Source organism: Ranitomeya variabilis, chromosome 5, assembly GCF_051348905.1.
Source record: "Ranitomeya variabilis isolate aRanVar5 chromosome 5, aRanVar5.hap1, whole genome shotgun sequence".
NCBI classification, from domain to species: Eukaryota; Metazoa; Chordata; class Amphibia; order Anura; family Dendrobatidae; genus Ranitomeya; species Ranitomeya variabilis.
The window spans coordinates 575988077-576014576 of NC_135236.1; the positions used below are offsets into that span (position 1 = coordinate 575988077).

The 26500-nt window shown below is 43.2% G+C and overlaps 1 protein-coding gene across 6 annotated transcripts in view; it reads left to right on the plus strand.

Annotated features, from left to right (window-relative positions):
* The window catches only part of LOC143776520 (teneurin-2-like), a 3926626-nt gene that overhangs the window by 367135 nt on the left and 3532991 nt on the right, over positions 1-26500 (plus strand). The window lies entirely within an intron of this gene.

The following is a 26500-nucleotide window of genomic DNA, read 5'->3' on the forward strand; positions in this document are numbered from 1 at the left end:
CAAATATTGGGGTCCAAATTCTCCTGTTACCCTTGTGAAAATAAAAAAATTGCTTGCTAAAACATCTTTTTTGAGGAAAGAAAAATGATTTTTTATTTTCACGGCTCTGCGTTGTAAACTTCTGTTTCCAAAATGGGGTCACTTGTGGGGGGTTTCTACTGTTTAGGCATATCAGGGGCTCTGCAAACGTAACATGATGCCCGCAGACCATTCCATCAAAGTCTGCATTCCAAAACGTCACTACTTCCCTTCCGAGCCCCGGCATGTGCCCAAACAGTGGTTTACCCCCACATATGGGGTATCAGCGTACTCAGGAGAAACTGGACAACAACTTTTGAGGTCCAATTTCTCCTGTTACTCTTGCAAAAATAAAAAATTCTGGGCTAAAAAAATATTTTTGAGGAAAGGAAACACATTTATTATTTTCACGGCTCTGCGTTATAAACTTCTGTGAAGCACTTGGGGGTTCAAAGTGCTCACCACACATCTAGATAAGTTCCCTTGGGGGTCTAGTTTCCAAAATGGAGTCACTTGTGGGGAGTTCCTACTGTTTAGGCACATCAGGGGCTCTGCAAACGCAACCTGATGCCCGCAGAGCATTCCATCAAAGTCTGCATTTCAAAACGTCACTACTTCCCTTCCGAACTCCGACGTGTGCCAAAACAGTGGTTTACCCCCACATATGGGGTATAATCGTACTCAGGAGAAACTGGACAACAACTTTTGGGGTCCAATTTCTCCTGTTACTCTTGCAAAAATAAAAAAATTCTGGGCTAAAAAAATATTTTTGAGGAAAGGAAACACATTTTTTATTTTCACGGCTCTGCGTTATAAACTTCTGTGAAGCACTTGGGGGTTCAAAGTGCTCACCACACATCTAGATAAGTTCCCTTGGGGGTCTAGTTTCCAAAATGGAGTCACTTGTGGGGAGTTCCTACTGTTTAGGCACATCAGGGGCTCTGCAAACGCAACCTGATGCCGCAGAGCATTCCATCAAAGTCTGCATTTCAAAACGTCACTACTTCCCTTCCGAACTCCGACGTGTGCCAAAACAGTGGTTTACCCCCACATATGGGGTATCATCGTACTCAGGAGAAACTGGACAACAACTTTTGTGGTCCAATTTCTCCTGTTACTCTTGCAAAAATAAAAAAATTCTGGGCTAAAAAAATATTTTTGAGGAAAGGAAACACATTTTTTATTTTCACGGCTCTGCGTTATAAACTTCTGTGAAGCACTTGGGGGTTCAAAGTGCTCACCACACATCTAGATTAGTTCCTTGGGAGGTCTAGTTTCCAAAATGGGGTCACTTGTGCGGGAGCTCCAATGTTTAGGCACACAGGGGCTCTCCAAACGCGACATGGTGTCCGCTAATGATTGGAGCTAATTTTCCATTCAAAAAGCCAAATGGCGTGCCTTCCCTTCCGAGCCCTGCCGTGCGCCCAAACAGTGGTTTACCCCCACATATGGGGTATCATCGTACTCAGGACAAACTGGACAATAACATTTGGGGTCCAATTTCTCCTATTACCCTTGGGAAAATAAAAAATTCTGGGCTAAAAATCATTTTTGAGGAAAGAAAAATTATTTTTTTATTTTCACGGCTCTGCGTTATAAACTTCTGTGAAGCACCTGGGGGTTATAAGTGCTCACTATGCATCTAGATAAGTTCCTTGGGGGGTCTAGTTTCCAAAATGAGGTCACTTGTAGGGGAGCTCCAATGTTTAGGCACACAGGGACTCTCCAAACGCGACATGGTGTCCGCTAACGATTGGAGCTAATTTTCCATTCAAAAAGTCAAATGGCACGCCTCCCCTTCCGAGCCTTGCCGTGCACCCAAACAGTGGTTTACCCCCACATATGAGGTATCGGCATACTCAGGAGAAATTGCCCAACAAATTTTAGGATCCATTTTATCCTCTTGCCCATGTGAAAATGAAAGAATTGAGGCTAAAAGAAATTTTGTGTGAAAAAAAGTACTTTTTCATTTTTGCGGATCAATTTGTGAAGCACCTGGGGGTTTAAAGTGCTCACTATGACTCTAGATGAGTTCCTTGGGGGGTCTAGTTTCCAAAATGGGGTCACTTGTGGAGGAGCTCCAATGTTTAGGCACACAGGGGCTTTCCAAACGCGACATGGTGTCCGCTAACGATGGAGATAATTTTTAATTCAAAAAGTCAAATGGCGCTCCTTCCCTTCCGAGCCTTACCATGTGCCCAAACAGTGGTTTACCCCCACATGTGAGGTATTGGTGTACTCAGGAGAAATTGCCCAACAAAATTTAGGATCCATTTTATCCTGTTGCCCATGTGAAAATGAAAAAAATTGAGGCTAAAATAATTTTTTTGTGAAAAAAAAGTACTTTTTCATTTTTACGGATCAATTTGTGAAGCACCTTGGGGTTTAAAGTGCTCACTATGCTTCTAGATAAGTTCCTTGGGGGGTCTAGTTTCCAAAATGGGGTCACTTGTCGGGGAGCTCCAATGTTTAGGCACACGGGGGCTCTCCAAACGTGACATGGTGTCCGCTAAAGATTGGAGCCAATTTTTCATTCAAAAAGTCAAATGGCGCTCCTTCCCTTCCGAGCCCTGCCGTGCGCCCAAACAGTGGTTTACCCCCACATATGAGGTATCAGCGTACTCAGGACAAATTGGACAACAACGTCCGTGGTCCAGTTTCTCCTTTTACTGCTGGGAAAAGAAAAAAATTGTTGCTAAAAAATCATTTTTGTGACTAAAAAGTTAAATGTTCATTTTTTACTTCCATGTTGCTTCTGCTGCTGTGAAACACCTGAAGGGTTAATAAACTTCTTGAATGTGGTTTTGAGCACCTTGAGGGGTGCAGTTTTTAGAATGGTGTCACTTTTGGGTATTTTCAGCCATATAGAACCCTCAAAATGACTTCAAATGTGAGGTGGTCCCTAAAAAAAATGGTTTTGTAAATTTTGTTGTAAAAATGAGAAATCACTGGTCAAATTTTAACCCTTATAACTTCCAAGCAAAAAAAAAAATTGTTTCCAAAATTGTGCTGATGTAAAGTAGACATGTGGGAAACGTTATTTATTAACTATTTTGTGTCACATAACTCTCTGGTTTAACAGAATAAAAATTCAAAATGTGAAAATTGCGAAATTTTCAAATTTTTTGCCAAATTTCCGTTTCTTTCACAAATAAACTCAGAAATTATCGACCTAAATTTACCAATAACATGAAGCCCAATATGTCACGAAAAAACAGTCTCAGAATCGCTAGGATCCGTTGAAGCGTTCCTGAGTTATTACCTCATAAAGGGACACTGGTCAGAATTTCAAAAAACGGCAAGGTCATTAAGGCCAAAATAGGCTGGGTCATGAAGGGGTTAACAAAGTTTTTTTATTGTCACGTGTACTATTGATTTATGAAATAAAAATAAAAGTCAGTTAAACTTCTTCAAAAAAATATATGTATATGTATATGCAGTATATATATATATATATATATATATATATATATATATATATATATATGTATATATATATATATATATATATATATATATATATATACAGTGGGGCAAAAAAGTATTTAGTCATTCAGCAATAGTGCAAGTTCCACCACTTAAAAAGATGAGAGGCGTCTGTAATTTACATCATAGGTAGACCTCAACTATGGGAGACAAACTGAGAAAAAAAAATCCAGAAAATCACATTGTCTGTTTTTTTATCATTTTATTTGCATATTATGGTGGAAAATAAGTATTTGGTCAGAAACAAAATTTCATCTCAATACTTTGTAATATATCCTTTGTTGGCAGTGACAGAGGTCAAACGTTTTCTGTAAGTCTTCACAAGGTTGCCACACACTGTTGTTGGTATGTTGGCCCATTCCTACATGCAAATCTCCTCTAGAGCAGTGATGTTTTTGGCTTTTCGCTTGGCAACACGGACTTTCAACTCCCTCCAAAGGTTTTCTATAGGGTTGAGATCTGGAGACTGGCTAGGCCACTCCAGGACCTTGAAATGCTTCTTACGAAGCCACTCCTTCGTTGCCCTGGCGGTGTGCTTTGGATCATTGTCATGTTGAAAGACCCAGCCACGTTTCATCTTCAATGCCCTTGCTGATGGAAGGAGGTTTGCACTCAAAATCTCACAATACATGGCCCCATTCATTCTTTCATGTACCCGGATCAGTCGTCCTGGCCCCTTTGCAGAGTAACAGCCCCAAAGCATGATGTTTCCACCACCATGCTTTACAGTAGGTATGGTGTTTGATGGATGCAACTCAGTATTCTTTTTCCTCCAAACACGACAAGTTGTGTTTCTACCAAACAGTTCCAGTTTGGTTTCATCAGACCATAGGACATTCTCCCAAAACTCCTCTGGATCATCCAAATGCTCTCTAGCAAACTTCAGACGGGCCCGGACATGTACTGGCTTAAGCAGTGGGACACGTCTGGCACTGCAAGATCTGAGTCCATGGTGGCGTAGTGTGTTACTTATGGTAGGCCTTGTTACATTGGTCCCAGCTCTCTGCAGTTCATTCACTAGGTCCCCCCGCGTGGTTCTGGGATTTTTGCTCACTGTTCTTGTGATCATTCTGACCCCACGGGGTGGGATTTTGCGTGGAGCCCCAGATCGAGGGAGATTATCAGTGGTCTTGAATGTCTTCCATTTTCTAATTATTGCTCCCACTGTTGATTTCTTCACTCCAAGCTGGTTGGCTATTGCAGATTCAGTCTTCCCAGCCTGGTGCAGGGCTACAATTTTGTTTCTGGTGTCCTTTGACAGCTCTTTGGTCTTCACCATAGTGGAGTTTGGAGTCAGACTGTTTGAGGGTGTGCACAGGTGTCTTTTTATACTGATAACAAGTTTAAACAGGTGCCATTACTACAGGTAATGAGTGGAGGAAAGAGGAGACTCTTAAAGAAGAAGTTACAGGTCTGTGAGAGCCAGAAATCTTGATTGTTTGTTTCTGACCAAATACTTATTTTCCACCATAATATGCAAATAAAATGATAAAAAAACAGACAATGTGATTTTCTGGATTTTTTTTTCTCAGTTTGTCTCCCATAGTTGAGGTCTACCTATGATGTAAATTACAGACGCCTCTCATCTTTTTAAGTGGTGGAACTCGCACTGTTGCTGAATGACTAAATACTTTTTTTCCCCACTGTGTATATATATATATATATATATATATATATATATATATATCCGGTACAAACCAAAAGTTTGAACACACCTTTTCATTTAAAGATTTTTCTGTATTTTCATGCCTGTGAAAATTGTACATTCACCCTGAAGGCATCAAAACTATGAATTAACACATGTGGAATTATATATTTAACCCATTATCTACCAATGTCCTTTTTTTGGGAAGCCTAATCTTTTGATTCTAGCAGCTAAGATTTTATAATTTTTATAATTAGGTCCAATTTTTTGTTCTGTGTTTTTAAAATGAATGTTTTCAAAACAGGAAATCATGTCATTGTCATTTTTAATTGAATTGAATATTTAATATTTAATTGAATATTGGGACACCCTTTTCTGAAAAATCCATACTTGTAAAAATTTTGCAAATTATGTTTCTGATTCAATAGGACCCAAATCATTAAAAATCTGTCATAAAAAAATATATATTCTAGGTTCTTCAAAGTAGCCACCTTTTGCTTTGATGACTGCTTTGCACACTCTTGGCATTGTCTTGATGAGCTTCAAGAGGTAGTCAACAGGAATGGTTTTCAATTCACAGGTGTGCCCTGTCAGGTTTAATAAGTGGGATTTCTTGCCCTATAAATGGGGTTTGTGTTGTGCAGAAGTCTGGTGGATACACAGCTGATAGTCCTACTGAATAGACTGTTAGAATTTGTATTATGGCAAGAAAAAAGCAGTTAAGTAAAGAATAACGAGTGGCCATCATTACTTTAACCCCTCTGTGACCTTAGACGTACTATCCCGTCGAGGTGACCTGGGCCTATCTGACCCTCGACGGGATAGTACGTCATAGCCGATCGGCCGCGCTCACGGGGGGAGCGCGGCCGATCGCGGCCGGGTGTCAGCTGCATATCGCAGCTGACATCCGGCACTATGTGCCAGGAGTGGTCACGGACCGCCCCTGGCACATTAACCCCCGGCACACCGCGATCAAACATGATCGCGGTGTACCGGCGGTATAGGGAAGCATCGCGCAGGGAGGGGGCTCCCTGCGGGCTTCCCTGAGACCCCCGGAGCAACGCAATGTGATCGCGTTGCTGCGAGGGTCTCCTACCTTCTTCCTCCCTGCAGGTCCCGGATCCAAGATGGCCGCGGCATCCGGGTCCTGCAGGGAGGGAGGTGGCTTACCGAGTGTCTGCTCAGAGCAGACGCTGGTAAGCCTGCACCGATGTAAGTGAGATCGGTGATCTGATAGAGTGCTGTGCACACTATCAGATCATCGATCTGTGATGTCCCCCCTGGGACAAAGTAAAAAAGTAAAAAAAAAAATTTTCCACATGTGTAAAAAAAAAAAAAAAAAAAAAATCCTAAATAAATAATAATAAAAAATATATATATTATTCCCATAAATACATTTCTTTATCTAAATAAAAAAAACAAAACAATAAAAGTACACATATTTAGTATCGCCGCGTCCGTAACGACCCAACCTATAAAACTGCCCCACTAGTTAACCCCTTCAGTAAACACCGTAAGAGAAAAAAAAAAAAAAACGAGGCAAAAAACAACGCTTTATTACCATACCGCCGAACAAAAAGAGGAATAACACGTGATCAAAAAGACTGATATAAATAATCATGGTACCGCTGAAAATGTCATCTTGTCCCGCAAAAAAACAAGCCGCCATATAGCATCATCAGCAAAAAAATAAAAAAGTTATAGTCCTGAGAATAAAGCGATGCCAAAATAATTATTTTTTCTATAAAATAGTTTTTATCGTATAAAAGCGCCAAAACATAAAAAAATGATATAAATGAGATATCGCTGTAATCGTACTGACCCGTCGAATAAAACTGCTTTATCCATTTTACCAAACGCGGAATGGTATAAACGCCTCTCCCAAAAGAAATTCATGAATAGCAGGTTTTTGGTCATTCTGCCTCACAAAAATCGGAATAAAAAGTGATCAAAAATGGTCACGTGTCCGAAAATGTTACCAATAAAAACGTCAACTCGTCCCGCAAAAAACAAGACCTCACATGACTCTGTGGAGCAAAATGTGGAAAAATTATAGGTCTCAAAATGTGGAGACACAAAAACTTTTTTGCTATAAAAAGTGTCGCTGGTTTCACACTTGCGTTTTTGTCTGCAGCGTTTTTTGCACAAAAAAACGCATGCGTTTTTTCCCTATATTTAACATTGAAAACGCATGCGTTTTTTGTACGCGTTTGGTCGCGTTTTCAAACGCATGCGTTTTTTTTCTGCATGTGTTCATTTTCAGAAATACAGCCTGCAGTATTTTCTTGCGTTTTTAAGCACATGCGTTTGCGTTAAAAACGCATGCGTTTTTATCGAAAAAAAAACAGAAAACACACTGAAAAGCCAACCACCACCAAGGTGATAAAGGGATCCAAACCCTAACCCTAACTCTACCCCTAACCTCACCCCTAACCGTTTAATGAACATTTTCTGACAGTCATAGTGCCACGTATTTCAGTGCCACGTATTTCAGTGCCACGTATTTCAGTGCCACGTATTTCAGTGCCACGTATCACGTATTTCAGTGCCACGTGTTTCAGTGCCACGTATTTAAGTGTCATGTATTTCAGTGCCACGTATCACATATTTCAGTGCCACATATTTTAGTGCCACATATTTAAGTACCACGTATTTCAGTGCCACGTATTTCAGTGCCACGTATTTCAGTGCCACGTATTTCAGTGCCACACATCACATATTTCAGTGCCACGTGTTTCAGTGCCACGTATTTAAGTGTCACGTATTTCAGTGCCACGTATCACATATTTCAGTGCCACGTATTTAAGTACCACGTATTTCAGTACCACGTATTTCAGTGCCACGTGTTTCAGTGCCACGTATTTCAGTGCCACGTATTTCAGTGCCACGTATTTCAGTGCCACATATCACGTATTTCAGTGCCACGTATTTCAGTGCCACGTATTTCAGTGTCACGTATTTCAGTGCCACGTATCACGTATTTCAGTGCCACGTATTTCAGTGCCACGTATTTCAGTGCCACGTATTTCAGTGCCACGTATTTCAGTGCCACGTATCACGTATTTCAGTGCCACGTATTTCAGTGCCACGTATTTCAGTGCCACGTATTTCAGTGCCACGTATTTCAGTCACGTTTAGGGTTAGGGTTAGGGGGGTAGGGTTAGGGTTAGGGCTAGGGTTGGAGGTAAAGTTAGGGTTAGGGTTGGGGCTAAAGTTAGGGTTGGGGCTAAAGTTAGGGTTAGGGTTTGGATTACATTTACGGTTTGGATTAGGGTTGGGATTAGAATTATGGGTGTGTCAGGGTTAGGGGTGTGGTTAGGGTTACCGTTGGGATTAGGGCTAGGGGTCTGTTTGGATTAGGGTTTCAGGTAGAATTGGGAAGTTTCCACTGTCCAGGCACATCAGGGGCTCTCCAAACGGGACATGGCGTCCAATCTCAATTCCAGCCAATTCTGCGTTGAAAAAGTAAAACAGTGCTCCTTCCCTTCCGAGCTCTCCCGTGCGCCCAAAAAGGGGTTTACCCCAACATATGGGTTATCAGCGTACTCGGGACAAATTGAACAACAACTTCTGGGGTCCAAGTTATCTTGTTATCCTTGGGAAAATAAAAATTTGGGGGGCTAAAAATCATTTTTGTGGGAAAAAAAAGATGTTTTATTTTCACGGCTCTGCGTTATAAACTGTAGTGAAACACTTGGGGGTTCAAAGTTCTCACAACACATCTAGATAAGTTTCTTGGGAGGTCTAGTTTCCAATATGGGGTCACTTGTGGTGGGTTTGTACTGTTTGGGTACATCAGGGGCTCTGCAAATGCAACGTGACGCCTGCAGACCAATCCATTTAAGGCTGCATTCCAAATGGTGCTCCTTCCCTTCCGAGCTCTGTCATGCGCCCAAACAGTGGTTCCCCCCACATATGGGGTATCAGCGTACTCAGGACAAATTGGACAACAACTTTTGGGGTCTAATTTATCCTGATACCCTTGTGAAAATACAAAACTGGGGGCTAAAAAATCATTTTTGTGAAAAAAAAAAAGAATTTTTATTTTCACGGCTTTGCGCTATACACTTTAGTGAAACACTTAGGGGTCAAAGTTCTCAAAACACATCTAGATAAGTTCCTTGGGAAGTCTAGTTTCCAATATGGGGTCACTTGTGGGGGGTTTGTACTGTTTGGGTACATCAGGGGCTCTGCAAATGCAACGTGACGGCTGCTGACCAATCCATTTAAGTCTGCATTCCAAATGGCGCTCCTTCCCTTTCGAGCTCTGTCATGCGCCCAAACAGTGGTTCCCCCCCACATATGGGGTATCAGCGTACTCAGGACAAATTGGAAAACAAATTTTGGGGTCCAATTTATTCTGTTACCCTTGTAAAAATACAAAGCTGGGGGCTAAAAAATCATTTTTGAGAAAAAAAAAAATATTTTCATGGCTCTGCGTTATAATCTGTAGTGAAACACTTGGGGGTTCAAAGCTCTCAAAACACATCTAGATAAGTTCCTTAGGGGGTCTACTTTCCAAAATGGTGTCACTTGTGGGGGGTTTCAATGTTTAGGCACATCAGGGGCTCTCCAAGCGCAACATGGCATCCCATCTCAATTCCAGTCAATTTTGCATTGAAAAGTCAAATGGCGCTCCTTCCCTTCCAAGCTCTGCCATGCGCCCAAACAATGGTTTACACCCACATATGGGGTATCAGCGTACTCAGGACAAATTGCACAACATTGTTTGGGGTCCAATTTCTTCTCTTACCCTTGTGAAAATAAAAAATTGGGGGCGAAAAAATCATTTTTGTGAAAAAATATGATTTTTTATTTTTACGGCTCTGCATTATAAACTTCTGTGAAGCACTTGGTGGGTTAAAGTGCTCACCGCACATCTAGATAAGTTCCTTAGGGGGTCTACTTTCCAAAATGGTGTCACTTGTAGGGAGTTTCAATGTTTAGGCACATCAGGGGCTCTCCAAACGCAACATGGCATCCCATCTCAATTCCAGTCAATTTTGCATTGAAAAGTCAAATGGCGCTCCTTCCCTTCCAAGCTCTGCCATGCGCCCAAACAATGGTTTACACCCACATATTGGGTATCAGCGTACTCAGGACAAATTGCACAACATTTTTTGCGGTCCAATTTCTTCTCTTACCCTTGGGAAAATAAAAAATTGGGGGCAAAAAGATCATTTTTGTGAAAAAATATGATTTTTTATTTTTACGGCTCTGCATTATAAACTTCTGTGAAGCACTTGGTGGGTCAAAGTTCTCACCACACATCTAGATAAGTTCCTTAGGGGGTCTACTTTCCAAAATGGTGTCAATTGTAGGGGGTTTCAGTGTTTAGGCACATCAGGGGCTCTCCAAACGCAACATGGCGTCTCATCTCAATTCCAGTCAATTTTGCATTGAAAAGTCAAATGGCGCTCCTTCCCTTCCAAGCTCTGCTATGCGCCCAAACAATGGTTTACACCCACATATGGGGTATCAGCGTACTCAGGACAAATTGCACAACATTTTTTGGGGTCCAATTTCTTCTCTTACCCTTGGGAAAATAAAAAAATTGGGGGCGAAAAGATAATTTTTGTGAAAAAATATGATTTTTTATTTTTACGACTCTGCATTATAAACTTCTGTGAAGCACTTGGTGGGTCAAAGTGCTCACCACACATCTAGATAAGTTCCTTAGGGGGTCTACTTTCCAAAATGGTGTCACTTGTAGGGAGTTTCAATGTTTAGGCACATCAGGGGCTCTCCAAACGCAACATGGCGTCCCATCTCAATTCCAGTCAATTTTGCATTGAAAAGTAAAATGGCGCTCCTTTCCTTCCGAGCTCTGCCATGCGCCCAAACCGTGGTTTACCCCCACATATGGGGTATCATCGTACTCAGGACAAATTGTACAACAACTTTGGGGGTCCATTTTCTCCTGTTACCCTTGGTAAAATAAAACAAATTGGAGCTGAAATAAATTTTGTGTGAAAAAAAGTTAAATGTTCATTTTTATTTAAACATTCCAAAAATTCCTGTGAAACACCTGAAGGGTTAATAAACTTCTTGAATGTGGTTTTGAGCACCTTTAGGGGTGCAGTTTTTAGAATGGTGTCACACTTGGATATTTTCTATCATATAGACCCCTCAAAATGACTTCAAATGAGATGTGGTCCCTAAAAAAAAATGGTGTTGTAAAAATGAGAAATTGCTGGTCAACTTTTAACCCTTATAACTCCGTCACAAAAAAAAATTTTGGTTCCAAAATTGTACTGATGTAAAGTAGACATGTGGGAAATGTTACTTATTAAGTATTTTGTGTGACATATGTCTGTGATTTAAGGGCATAAAAATTCAAAGTTGGAAAATTGCGAAATTTTAAAAATTTTCGCCAAATTTCCATTTTTTTCACAAATAAACGCAAGTTATATCGAATAAATTTTACCACTATCATGAAGTACAATATGTCACGAGAAAACAATGTCAGAATCGCCAAGATCCGTCAAAGCGTTCCAGAGTTATAGCCTCATAAAGGGACAGTGGTCAGAATTGTAAAAATTGGCCCGGTCATTAACGTGCAAACCACCCTTGGGGGTGAAGGGGTTAAGAAATGAAGGTCAGTCAGTCAAAAAAATTGGGCAAACTTTGAATGTGTCCCCAAGTGCAGTGGCAAAAAACATCAAGTGCTACAAAGAAACTGGCTCACATGAGGACCTCCCCAGGAAAGGAAGACCAAGAGTCACCTCTGCTTCTGAGGACACATTTATCCGAGTCACCAGCCTCAAAAATTGCTGGTTAACAGCAAGCTCAGATCAGAGACCAGGTCAATGCCACACAGAGTTCTAGCAGCAGACACATCTCTACAACCACTGTTAAGAGGAGACTTTGTGCAGCAGGCCTTCATGTTAAAATATCTGCTAGGAAACCACTGCTAAGGACAGGCAACAAGCAGAAGATACTTATTTGGGCTAAAGAACACAAGGAATGGATATTAGACCAGTGGAAATCTGTGCTTTGGTCTGATGAGTCCAAATTTGAGATCTTTGGTTCCAACCACCGTGTCTTTGTGCGACGCAGAAAAGGTGAACGGATGGACTCCACATGCCTGGTTCCCACCGTGAAGCATGGAGGAGGAGGTGTGATGGTGTGGGGGTGCTTTGCTGGTGACACTGTTGGGGATTTATTAAAAATTGAAGGCATACTGAACCAGCACGGCTACCACAGCATCTTACAGCAGCATGCTATTCCATCCGGTTTATGTTTAGTTGGAACATCATTTATTTTTCAACAGGACAATGACCCCAAACAACCTCCAGGCTGTGTAAGGGCTATTAGACCAAGAAGGAGAGTGATGGGGTGCTACGCCAGATGACCTGGCCTCCACAGTCACCAGACCTGAACCAATCGAGATGGTTTGGGGTGAGCTGGACTGCAGAGTGAAGGCAAAAGGGCCAACCAGTGCTAAGCATCTCTGGGAACTCCTTCAAGATTGTTGGAAGACCATTCCCTGTGACTACCTCTTGATGCTCATCAAGAGAATATGTGTAAATTCATAGTTTTGATGCCTTCAGTGTGAATGTACAATTTTCATAGTCATGAAAATACAGAAAAATCTTTAAATGAGAAGGTGTGTCCAAGCTTTTTGGTCTGTACTGTATATATATATATATATATATATATATATATATATATATATATATATATATATATATATATCTCCATTCCAATCTATCTATAAATTGGTCTATTATGATATATTATTTCATGTGACCACTGCAGCTAATCACGAGATGTCATCACAGGAGACTTGTTTGCTTGTTTGTACAGAGACTGGCAGAGGACCAAGCAAGGGTGCAATTGAATAACCAGGAATAGAGAGAAAAGGGATTTTTTTAAAAAACAAATCGGTGGTGAAATCATAGATTTGCTGCTGCAGATGTTACTTGCTACCCTTTAAGTATGTGCACAAAATTGTTTTGTAGAGGTTTTGGAGTAGAAACTTCTGAGAGAAAACTCAAAGTTTTTGAGGAGTTTTACGAGGATTTGGAGAGTTGCTACTCAGTTTCTGCTCTAAATGCATTTAAAAAAATCTGTGTGCACATAGCCTAAGGCTACGTTCACATTTGCGGTGTGCGCCGCAGCGTCGTCGCCGCAACAAAACGCATGCGTCGTGCGGCCCTATCTTTAACATTGGTGCCGCATGGCGCCGCATGTACATGCGTTGTCATGCGTTTTGGTGCGTTGTACGCCGCATGCGGCGTTAGGGCGCACCTGTCAGGGCGCGGCAAACGCAACATGTTGCATTTTTTGGGCGGCACAGACTTTGTAAAAAAAACACATGCGTCGTGTTTGCGTCGTGTTTGCGTCGTGTTTGCGTCGTCGATGCGCCTTTTTTCCCATTGACTTGTATTGACAACGCAGACGACGCAAGTACTTGCGTCGTGGTGCGTTGTACGACGCATGCGTTTTCCAATAAAAAATGCAAAACATTGTCTAGACTTTGTCTAGACACAAAAAAAACACTATATATATAGAAAAAAAGGGGTTTGGCATTGTCTTTCACAAGGCTACTCATCAGACAAGTCACTGAGGAGAAACCTGCTTTCAAAACCTGTAAGTATATATTTCTCTTTGAATATTTTTTATTCTGTGTTTTATTTCTTGATTTTGATTTAATTTGTGCAATGTTTGGTGTGTACTATTGTACGGTTATGGCACTGTGGGTTGTTATTGAAAAATTGTGTTTTTTAATCTGGTTTTGATGTACTTCTGGCGTTATATGATGGTGTTTCTTGTCACCGGCCTTGCTTGGTTTTGGATTGGTTTTATGGATTTGGGGTTGTTCTGGTGTCATGCGGTTGTGCAATGTCTTTAATTTGGCAGATTTTTATGTTAAATTTCTGTTGCATGTCTTTTTATGGTTTCTATTGTTGGGGGTAACCGTATGGCATTTTCTTGGCTCATGTCTTGCTGTGTTTTATTATGCTGTTGGCATTTTTTTTCTTTCCTTGAGTGTCTTTTATTGCTGGTGGGGGGGCTACATTTATGATGTTTCATTTGTATTGTATTGTTCTGTGCTGCTATGCCATTCTATTTTCAATTGTATTTTCCCTTTTTTTTTTGTTTTATCTATGATGGTTTTACGTCGTTTTCTGTATGGCTTCCGTATGTATCTCCTTTCTTGAATGTTTCCATTGCCAAGTGTGTAGTATGGCCTTTATTTATTTATTTATTTTTTTAGTTGGGGCCCTTTTTTTTTAATTTATTGTGTTTTCTTTTCTATTTGACTATGGTTTTTCTTTTGGTTGCTGTATATTGTAACAGCGGTTGTCCCGTAATGTTTATTGCTTATTATCTAGAATTGTATTTATCTCCTTTTTCTGATGTATTTCGGTGGATGTCACCAGATGGTGTTGTTTTGGATCATGTCTTGTTGTAATTGTAAATTATGGTGTTCATTAGTTTGCTATTTCATTGGGCCTTTTTTTTTCCTGTAATGTTTTTTTTGTAAGTTTTTATATTTAAAAATTTGGACATAGGTGTCTATTTTTGCTTAATTTTGTTTGGGTCTATTCTTGTATTGTTTCTTCTATTGTTTTCTCTTGCAATGTATGGCGTTGTGGTGTCGCTTTTTGAGTTTGCATTGTCCTATCAGTCAACAGTCAATTGTGGTTGTTTTAATGTTTTGGGCCTATTTTATTGTATGTGGCATTGTTAGCTTTTGATGTGATTTTTTGCAAATTTTTTCATTGCAGAAGAAACTTGCAAACAAAAATGGCGAGTGAATCGGAACACAGCCAATCGGCGCGGGGGAGTGCGGTGAGTAATTATGTCCAGTTGCTTACTATTCGCTGCCATTTGTAGCATTGACAATAATTTTTGTATACAATTTTTCCAGGCTTCTTCAAGTGAGGGAGAAGGCACACAGCGGGAGCAGAGAGATCGGGGCCAAGATGTGGCGTCAGGCCGGCGAGTGAGTATTTTTTTTTTTTAATCTTTTTTTTTGAGTAGCATCCTGCTGTGAGGAACATTACATTTGAGGAGCATCCTGGTTTCACTAGGGATGTTTACTAAGCTTAATTACATTATAGCTTTTCAGGGCAGCAAGTATTGGGGGAAGGTAAAATAAAGTTGAACTCCCTGCACAAAAACATTCCAAAATACAGGTGTAGAAAACATCAATATACATACATCAAATGGCAAAGGATAGGGCAAAGGTACCTATCATGCCAGGTGCTGGTGGTTGTTAATATTTGCATATTTGTAACCTATTTGTTTTCTAATTTTTCTAGGTTTCACAACGGGACCTGTTGTGAATTTGCTTTTTGCTCCCTCTAGTGGTTACTAGTTTTTTGACTCTGGTTTTTCTGTCATTCCTTTTATCCGCACCTGGGTCGTTAGTTAGGGGTGTTGCTATATAAGCTCCCTGGACCTTCAGTTCTATGCCTGGCAACGTAGTTATCAGAGCTAGTCTGCTGTGCTCTTGTCTACTGATCCTGGTTCCAGTTATATCAGCTAAGTCTGCCTTTTGCTTTTTGCTATTTGTTTTGGTTTTGTATTTTTGTCCAGCTTGTTCCAAATCTATATCCTGACCTTTGCTGGAAGCTCTAGGGGGCTGGTGTTCTCCCCCCGGACCGTTAGACGGTTCGGGGGTTCTTGAATTTCCAGTGTGGATTTTGATAGGGTTTTTGTTGACCATATAAGTTACCTTTCTTTATTCTGCTATCAGTAAGCGGGCCTCTCTGTGCTAAACCTGGTTCATTTCTGTGTTTGTCATTTCCTCTTACCTCACCGTTATTATTTGTGGGGGGCTTCTATCCAGCTTTGGGGTCCCCTTCTCTGGAGGCAAGAAAGGTCTTTGTTTTCCTCTATTAGGGGTAGCTAGATTCTCCGGCTGGCGCGTGTCATCTAGAATCAACGTAGGAATGATCCCCGGCTACTGCTAGTGTTGGCGTTAGGAGTAGATATATGGTCAACCCAGTTACCACTGCCCTATGAGCTGGATTTTTGTATTCTGCAGACTTCCACGTTCCTCTGAGACCCTCGCCATTGGGGTCATAACAGTTTGCCAGGCCAGTATTAAATGTTTAATGCATTGCAGAAGAGGGATTATAAGAAAGAAGATTCTGAGTTTTTTTTTTCTTCTTCCCCTTTACCTCAGAGTGGCTATGCTTGCTGCAGACATGAATGTCCAGACCTTGATTACAAGTGTGGACCAGCTGGCTACTCGTGTGCAGGGCATACAAGACTATGTTATCAGAAATCCTAGGTCAGAACCTAAAATACCGATTCCTGAACTGTTTTCCGGAGACAGGTTTAAGTTTAGGAATTTCATGAATAATTGTAAATTGTTTTTGTCCCTGAGACCCTGTTCATCTGGAGACTCTGCTCAGCAAGTAAAAATTGTTATTTCGTTCTTACGGGGCGACCCTCAGGATTGGGCTTTTTCGCTGGCGCCAGGAGATCCGGCATTGGCTGATATTGATGCGTTTTTTCTGGCGCTCGGTTTACTTTATGAGGAACCCAATCTTGAGATTCAGGCAGAAAAGGCCTTGCTGGCTATGTCTCAGGGGCAGGACGAGGCTGAAGTGTATTGCCAAAAATTTCGGAAATGGTCCGTGCTGACACATTGGAACGAGTGTGCACTGGCCGCTAATTTTAGAAATGGCCTTTCTGAAGCCATTAAGAATATTATGGTGGGTTTTCCCATTCCCACAGGTCTGAATGATACTATGGCACTGGCTATTCAAATTGACCGGCGGTTGCGGGAACGCAAAACCGCAAATTCCCTCATGGTGTTGTCTGAACAGACACCTAATTCGGTGCAATGTGATAGAAAAACCGCAAACTCCCTCATGGTGTTGTCTGAACAGACACCTGATTTAATGCAATGTGATAGAATCCTGACATGAGCGGAAAATTCATAGACGCCGGAATGGCTTGTGCTACTACTGTGGTGATTCTACACATGTTATCTCAGCATGCTCTAAACGTATAGCTAAGGTTGTTAGTCCTGTCACCGTTGGTAATTTGCAACCTAAATTTATTCTGTCTGTAACTTTGATTTGCTCACTGTCGTCTTATCCTGTCATGGCGTTTGTAGATTCAGGTGCTGCCCTGAGTCTTATGGATCTGTCATTTGCTAAGCGCTGTGGTTTTACTCTTGAACCATTAGTAAATCCTATTCCTCTTAGGGGTATTGATGCTACGCCATTGGCAGCAAATAAACCGCAGTATTGGACACAGGTTACCATGTGCATGACTCCTGAACACCGCGAGGTGATACGTTTCCTGGTTTTACATAAAATGCATGATTTGGTTGTTTTAGGGCTGCCATGGTTACAGACCCATAATCCAGTCCTGGACTGGAAGGCTATGTCAGTCTCAAGTTGGGGCTGTCGTGGTATTCATGGGGATTCCCTGCCTGTGTCTATTGCTTCTTCTACGCCTTCGGAAGTTCCTGAGTATTTGTCTGATTATCAGGATGTCTTCAGTGAGTCTGAGTCCAGTGCACTGCCTCCTCATAGGGACTGTGACTGTGCTATAGATTTGATCCCAGGCAGTAAATTTCCTAAGGGAAGACTGTTTAATCTGTCGGTACCTGAACATACCGCTATGCGTTCATATATCAAGGAGTCTCTGGAGAAAGGACATATTCGTCCGTCTTCTTCCCCTCTTGGTGCGGGATTCTTTTTTGTGGCAAAAAAGGACGGATCTTTGAGGCCTTGTATTGATTATCGGCTTTTAAATAAGATCACTGTCAAATTTCAGTATCCTTTACCGCTGTTGTCTGACTTGTTTGCCTGGATTAAAGGTGCCAAGTGGTTCACCAAGATAGACCTTCGTGGTGCGTACAACCTTGTGCGCATTAAGCAAGGTGATGAATGGAAAACCGCATTCAATACGCCCGAAGGTCATTTTGAGTACTTGGTGATGCCTTTTGGGCTCTCCAATGCGCCTTCAGTTTTTCAGTCCTTTATGCATGACATTTTCCGGAAGTATCTGGATAAATTTTTGATAGTTTATCTGGATGATATTTTGGTTTTTTCTGAGAATTGGGATTCGCATGTGGAGCAGGTCAGGTTGGTCTTTAAAATTTTGCGTGAAAATTCGTTATTTGTCAAGGGCTCAAAATGTCTCTTTGGTGTACAGAAGGTTCCCTTTTTGGGGTTCATTTTTTCTCCTTCTGCTGTGGAGATGGACCCAGTCAAGGTCCGAGCTATTCTTGATTGGACTCAGCCCTCGTCAGTTAAGAGTCTTCAGAAGTTCTTGGGTTTCGCTAACTTCTACCGTCGTTTTATCGCTAATTTTTCTAGCATTGTGAAACCTTTGACGGATATGACCAAGAAGGGCTCCGATGTAGCTAACTGGGCTCCTGCTGCCGTGGAGGCTTTCCAGGAGTTGAAACGCCGGTTTACTTCGGCGCCTGTTTTGTGCCAGCCCGATGTCTCACTTCCCTTTCAGGTTGAGGTGGATGCTTCAGAGATTGGAGCAGGGGCCGTTTTGTCGCAGAGAGGCCCTGGTTGCTCTGTTATGAAACCTTGTGCCTTTTTCTCTAGGAAGTTTTCGCCTGCCGAGCGAAATTATGATGTGGGCAATCGGGAGTTGTTGGCCATGAAATGGGCATTTGAGGAGTGGCGTCATTGGCTCGAGGGTGCTAAGCATCGTGTGGTGGTCTTGACTGATCACAAAAATCTGATGTATCTCGAGTCTGCTAAACGCCTTAATCCGAGACAGGCCCGCTGGTCATTGTTTTTCTCCCGCTTTGATTTTGTTGTCTCGTATTTACCAGGTTCAAAGAATGTGAAGGCCGATGCTCTTTCTAGGAGCTTTGTGCCTGATGCTCCTGAAGTCGCTGATCCTGTTGGTATTCTTAAAGATGGAGTTATCTTGTCAGCTATTTCTCCGGATCTGCGACGTGTGTTGCAGAGATTTCAGGCTGATAGGCCTGAGTCTTGTCCACCTGACAGACTGTTTGTCCCGGATAAGTGGACTAGCAGAGTCATTTCCGAGGTTCATTCCTCGGTGTTGGCAGGTCACCCGGGAATTTTTGGCACCAGAGATCTGGTGGCCAGGTCCTTTTGGTGGCCTTCCTTGTCAAGGGATGTGCGGTCATTTGTGCAGTCCTGTGGGACTTGTGCTCGAGCCAAGCCTTGCTGTTCTCGTGCCAGCGGTTTGCTCTTGCCCTTGCCTGTCCCGAAGAGACCTTGGACACATATCTCCATGGATTTCATTTCTGATCTTCCGCTATCTCAGGGCATGTCCGTTATCTGGGTGATATGTGATCGCTTCTCCAAGATGGTCCATTTGGTTCCTTTGCCTAAGCTGCCTTCCTCTTCCGATCTGGTTCCTGTGTTTTTCCAGAACGTGGTTTGTTTGCACGGCATCCCTGAGAATATTGTGTCAGACAGAGGATCCCAGTTCGTTTCCAGGTTCTGGCGATCCTTTTGTAGTAGGATGGGCATTGATTTGTCGTTTTCGTCTGCTTTCCATCCTCAGACTAATGGACAGACGGAGCGAACCAATCAGACTTTGGAGGCTTATTTGAGGTGTTTTGTCTCTGCTGATCAGGACGATTGGGTGACATTCTTGCCGTTGGCTGAGTTTGCCCTTAATAATCGGGCTAGTTCCGCCACCTTGGTTTCGCCTTTTTTCTGCAACTCTGGTTTCCATCCTCGCTTTTCTTCGGGTCATGTGGAGCCTTCTGACTGTCCTGGGGTGGATTCTGTGGTGGATAGGTTGCAGCGGATCTGGAATCATGTGGTGGACAACTTGAAGTTGTCACAGGAGAGGGCTCAGCGCTTTGCCAACCGCCGCCGCGGTGTGGGTCCCCGACTACGCGTTGGGGATTTGGTATGGCTTTCTTCCCGCTTTGTTCCTATGAAGGTCTCCTCTCCCAAATTTAAACCTCGTTTTATTGGGCCTTACAAGATATTGGAAATCCTTAATCCTGTATCTTTTCGTCTGGATCTTCCTGTGTCGTTTGCTATTCACAATGTATTTCATAGGTCCTTGTTGCGGCGGTACATTGTGCCTGTAGTTCCTTCTGCTGAGCCTCCTGCTCCGGTGTTGGTTGAGGGCGAGTTGGAGTACGTGGTGGAGAAGATCTTGGATTCTCGCCTCTCCAGGCGGAGGCTTCAGTACCTGGTCAAGTGGAAGGGCTATGGTCAGGAGGATAATTCCTGGGTGGTCGCCTCTGATGTTCATGCGGCCGATTTAGTTCGTGCCTTTCATGCCGCTCATCCTGATCGCCCTGGTGGTCGTGGTGAGGGTTCGGTGACCCCTCACTAAGGGGGGGGTACTGTTGTGAATTTGCTTTTTGCTCCCTCTAGTGGTTACTAGTTTTTTGACTCTGGTTTTTCTGTCATTCCTTTTATCCGCACCTGGGTCGTTAGTTAGGGGTGTTGCTATATAAGCTCCCTGGACCTTCAGTTCTATGCCTGGCAACGTAGTTATCAGAGCTAGTCTGCTGTGCTCTTGTCTACTGATCCTGGTTCCAGTTATATCAGCTAAGTCTGCCTTTTGCTTTTTGCTATTTGTTTTGGTTTTGTATTTTTGTCCAGCTTGTTCCAAATCTATATCCTGACCTTTGCTGGAAGCTCTAGGGGGCTGGTGTTCTCCCCCCGGACCGTTAGACGGTTCGGGGGTTCTTGAATTTCCAGTGTGGATTTTGATAGGGTTTTTGTTGACCATATAAGTTACCTTTCTTTATTCTGCTATCAGTAAGCGGGCCTCTCTGTGCTAAACCTGGTTCATTTCTGTGTTTGTCATTTCCTCTTACCTCACCGTTATTATTTGTGGGGGGCTTCTATCCAGCTTTGGGGTCCCCTTCTCTGGAGGCAAGAAAGGTCTTTGTTTTCCTCTATTAGGGGTAGCTAGATTCTCCGGCTGGCGCGTGTCATCTAGAATCAACGTAGGAATGATCCCCGGCTACTGCTAGTGTTGGCGTTAGGAGTAGATATATGGTCAACCCAGTTACCACTGCCCTATGAGCTGGATTTTTGTATTCTGCAGACTTCCACGTTCCTCTGAGACCCTCGCCATTGGGGTCATAACAGGGACCAAGGAGACAGTATAGATGTGGACCTCCTGATCTCCAGCATCCAGGAGCGTGGCCCGTTGTGGGACAGCCGTGACCCTCGGCACATGGACCAGGTGGTGTTGAGGCGTTTGTGGGCAGAGGTGGCAAAGTCGCTGTGGGATGGCTTTGACAGTGCCTCAGCGAAGGACAAAGGCAACTTTCATGAGTATTGCAGAGACGCTGCTATGACCCATCTTGCCAGGATAAACACAACCGTGTGTGATGCGATCAACGCCTAAACTTTGCATTGCACACGGTTGTTTTATCCTTTTAAAATGCTAAATATGTAACCATTTTTTTTTCTTTACATTCACAGTTAAAAAGTTGAGGACCAGATGGCGATCCATGAAGGACCGTTTCAATAGGGGGATATGTGCTGCGGAGGAGCAAGCTCGGAGTGGTGCTGCTGCGTCCAAGTCCTATAAATATAACAGGGCACTACAGTTCCTAAGACCGATCCTTGGCCGCCGACGGTAAGTATTTTGTCCACATACCATATTGCACATCCACATTGTACATTGCCCAGGCACGTACATTGTGCATCCACATAGTATATTGCCAGGCCACTATATCGCAGCCACATAGTACACGTTATAGCCACGTATCCACATAGTATATTTCCAAAGGAACATAGTGTATTGGCCATCCATGTAGTCAGCGTAGCATATTGGCCATCCTTTTACCCTAGTGGAATGGTATATAGCCCATTAGTAATTTTTTTGGTTAGGCGTGAGTCATTGTAGTCCATGACAGGTTACGTTCTGAGTCAGGGTAGTTCTGATCGCAGGAATAATGATGACGTCTCGATCACATGATCCTAACGTCATGGCAGTTCCTGCGATCAGATCACCAAAGTGACTGTTTTTTTTTTTTAATGTTTTTCTTGACTTTAAATGTTATACTATTTTGGCGGCATAGGCAGCATCAAGAAAGATTTTTTGACAAATTTTTTTTTAAAACGATGACAGAGGTATGCATTGGCTTTGGCAGCGGGAATGAACAGTCATTTTCTGCCGTAGGTATGTCCATGATTGTTATCGTCAGCCCTAATGGTCAGCTGGCGATAACAATCAGCAATTTATTATAGGCCACACAGACTGAGAGACACGGGATTGTAATGTATTGATGTGTCATGTAATGTTAATTTTATTACAGGAGTTGGCGTATGTGATAGGTAATTAATTGAAGACTAATTCTTTCCTTATCTTTTCACAGGACACACAGCAGCACCCTTGAGCGAGCTCGCCCCGCAGGAGCGGACCTTCATGAATCGCCATCTGACCCGTCACAGCCCTCCCACAGCGACAGCAGGCTTGCACCACCATCTGGAGAACCGGCAGCCGGTCCATCAGGTGTTCCCCTGCCCGAGGCCTCTGGCGCACCTTTGTTCGGGAATTCCCGACAGCGCCAGCGGGCCTCGGACAGGCCAGCCATGCCCAAATTTTTGCATTTGAGCACGGTTTTCCAGAACTGTTTCAAGGCGTTGAGCGATAAAATGGACACTCGTCTGTCCAGTATCGAACGGCGCCTTGAAAATCTGGAAGCCGAGCTCTCGAATCCGGCCAAACATTTTTTAAGTACTATTGGTAAGGGCATGGTGGAACACCTTATGCCGGAACTCCAGATTTCGGTGATGCAGTCCTGCAACAATGCCTACGTGAGGGCTCTGCAGCAGGCTCGGGTCATGCAGTCAGCGACACTGCCCGTAGTACCGTCGCTGGCTAGCATGACTCCGACTCCTGCTGCAGAGCCACTCCAGCCACCCCACCGAGGTCCACGTGCCGAGCGACGCCACCACATGCACCATAGCAGTGTGCCGCCGACTCCTGCTCCTGCCAGGCCCTCATCCTCCCGTAGCAGTCATTCTGGGGGAGCTGCCGCGGGAGGGGGGAAAAAAAGGAAGAGGACACACACGGAGGCTCTGGCTGCTCCAATACCGACACCGAGGTCGCGTCGGGGCTCTAGTCGCAGCAGGAGCAGCCAGGGCCAACCAAGAAGCTGGCAAAGGCTTGCGTTGCCTCCTCCCTCCCCTACAGATGAGCCGGTTTCCCCAGTATACCCTGCGGAGGGTTAGGACCTGCCTTCCAGCCTCCTGGATTATGGCTCATCCTCCTCTTCCTCTCCCCGTCCCCAAACATCACAGACGTACCATTCACCGCTGGTAGCGGATGTTGATACCCCCTAAGTTTCTTTCCCCTTTTTTTTCTGTTTCCCCCCAATAAAAATTATTCTTTTGAAAACAATATTTGTTCTTATTTTACAGTATACTTCTCGGCAATTCACGCCGTGCGCCGTCTACACAAATTTTGTGCTTCAAACACCTCATATATGCAATGTCAGACAGTATTTTTGGGTTTTTTAATTTTACCTTTTTTTTGGTGTCTCTCATTGCTGTATGAGGTGTTTCCAAACACTAAAGTGTATGAGGTGTTTTCAAACACTAAGGGTATGTGTCCACGCTCAGGATTGCATCCGGATTTGGTCAGGATTTTACATCAATATTTGTAGCCAAAACCAGGAGTGGGTGACAAATATAGAAGTGGAGCATATGTTTCTATTCTACTTTTCCTCTAATTGTTCCACTCCTGGTTTTGGCATACAAATACTGATGAAAAATCCTGACCAAATCCGGATGCAATCCTGAACGTGGACACATACCGTAAAGGTACCTTCACACTTATGCTGCAGCGAAACAGACAATGATGCAGATCACTGCAGCATCGCTATTTGGTCGCTGGAGAGCTGTCTGTGTGACAGCTCTCCAGCGACCAACTATGCCGAGGTCCCCGGGTAACCAGGGTAAACATCAGGTTGCTAAGCGCAGGGCCACGCTTCCGATGTTTACCCTGGTTAACAGTGTTAAATGTAAATAAAACAACAGTACATATACTCACAATTGCGTCCCCCGGCGTCCGCTACCCTGCACTGACTGAGTGACGGCCCTAACAGCAGAGCCGTCACATCACCGCTGTGCTGTGCATTCACTTTACAGCCGGCGCTCAGTCAGTGCAGGAAGCGGACGCCGGGGGACGCGAAGATGAGTATATGTACTGTTTTTTTTTTTAACATTTAACACTGCTAACCAGGGTAAATATCAGGCTACTAAGCGCCGCCCTACGCTTAGTAACTCGATATTTACCCTGCTTACCATTGTAAAACATCGCTGGTATCGTTGCTTTTGCTGTCAAACACAACAATACACGGTGATCTGACAAACAAATATGTTATATGGTATGGTCTAAATTTATTCTTTGAAGCAGGGTGGAAAAATTAGAAAAAACTTTTATTGAACAACAACATTTTTAAAACAAAGGGTTCCAAGTTTTTTACATAAGGCACATTACATTAGTGAACTATAGGTAGATGCCAAATCTGACATAACCAAACCAACCTAAACGGATTACATTTATTGCACATTTACTGGAGAATGAGTTTATTATTATATTACATTTTTAGCACAGTCACAGTAGAGGTTTTTATTGGTGTAGTTAAAACCAGAACACAGTCCAACAGTAACATCTACACCATTTGATCTTGCCATGACACACGGCCAACATCTGACACAAAATAGGCCGCAAAACGATCCCTCATCTGCGCAATTTCCACACTTGTCCTCAGAGGATGATCATGGTAATCGGGCAATGAGTTGGCTATGGGTTCATCCAGTTCCACATTCAGTCTCTCTTTGGCCATAATGTAATTGTGGAGCACCACACAAGCCTTCACCACCTCATCCACTGTCTCAGTTTTCTTATTAATGGCGGATCCTAATATCCGCCATTTGGAGACAAGGATGCCAAAGGCGCACTCCACAGTCCTTCTGGCCCTGGACAGTCTGTAATTGAAAACCCTTTTTGTATGGTCCAAGCCCCGACTGGAGTAGGGTTTCAATAGGTTGGCAGACATTTGGAATGCCTCATCCCCAACCACAACAAATGGCATCGCAGGGCCTTCGGTGTGGGGAAGAGGTCGTGGCTGTGGGAAATTAAAATTGTTCCCATATAATTTTTGGCCCATATCCGACTCTTTAAATGTGCGCGAGTCATTTGCACGGCCAAACGCACCAATGTCCACTGCGAGAAAACGGCAGTCCGCACCGGCAATTGCCATGAGAACAGTGGAAAAGTATTTTTTATAATTGTAGAAAAGGGATCCACTTTTCGCAGGCTTGGTAATCTGAATGTGCTTTCCTTCCACCGCACCAATACAGTTTGGAAAAGAACACACTTGCTCAAATTTCTGTGCGTTGGCCAACCAGATTTCGCTTGTAGGGACGGGTAAAAATTCCTCCCGGAGATTATCCCACAAAGCGCGGCATGTCTCAGCAATAATTCCGGAAAGAGTGGAGACTCCAATCCGGAACTGAAAATGAAGGGATCTCAAGGTCTCTCCGGTAGCCAGGAAACTGCCAAGAAGATAAAGAAATTACATTAAAGTACATTGTAATTTATAAAAGTACATTGACCATACCAACCCCCCCCAAAAAAATAAAAAAATAAAAAATAAAAACATATCACAGTCATTCAAACAGCTACGTACCGTAGAGTCACCAGCAGCCGTTCCTCTGCGGAAATAGCTCTCCGGAGCTGCGTGTCCTGCCTGCTAATGGATCCTTCCACCCGACGCAGAAGATAGCGGAAGCTGTCCTGAGACATCCTGGTATATTCGACATATTTCTCCAGGTTGTCATTCAGTTCGCCAAACAAGCTATGGTATGCTCCACGGCTCTCCCGGACTTCCACGATAGGGTGTATCCAAAAGCGGCGACGACTCCATCTCCATTTTTCCCTTTCCCTTTGATGAAAACAGGCGACAGCATAGGCATGAGCCAAGGCAAATTCCATCTCCATATTCATGTAGATACTGTCCTTGGGACGCTCCATCATGAATACCAGCCAAATGAGAGGAATTCATCTCTGCCAGGGTATATATACACAATTACATAAACACCAACCCTCTTCTAGCCATTGGTGGTCCTTATCTATTGTGTAGACACTTTTTTTTGGTGGGTGGGAATAAAGAATGACTCACTGCACAAAAAACGCATACGGCGCAAAACGCTGCGTTTTTTGTTCAAAACGCAACTGCGTTTCCAAAAAACGCAGCGTTTTGCGCCGCATGCGTTGAACGCATGCGGCGCAAAACGCAGCGTTGTGCATGCGTTTTGCTGCGTTTTTGTTTGCGTTGTGCGTTGCGGCGACGACGCTGCGGCGCACAACGCAAATGTGAACGTAGCCTTAGAGACATCCTTTACTACGCCACTGCTGATACCATTGCTGGACTTGATG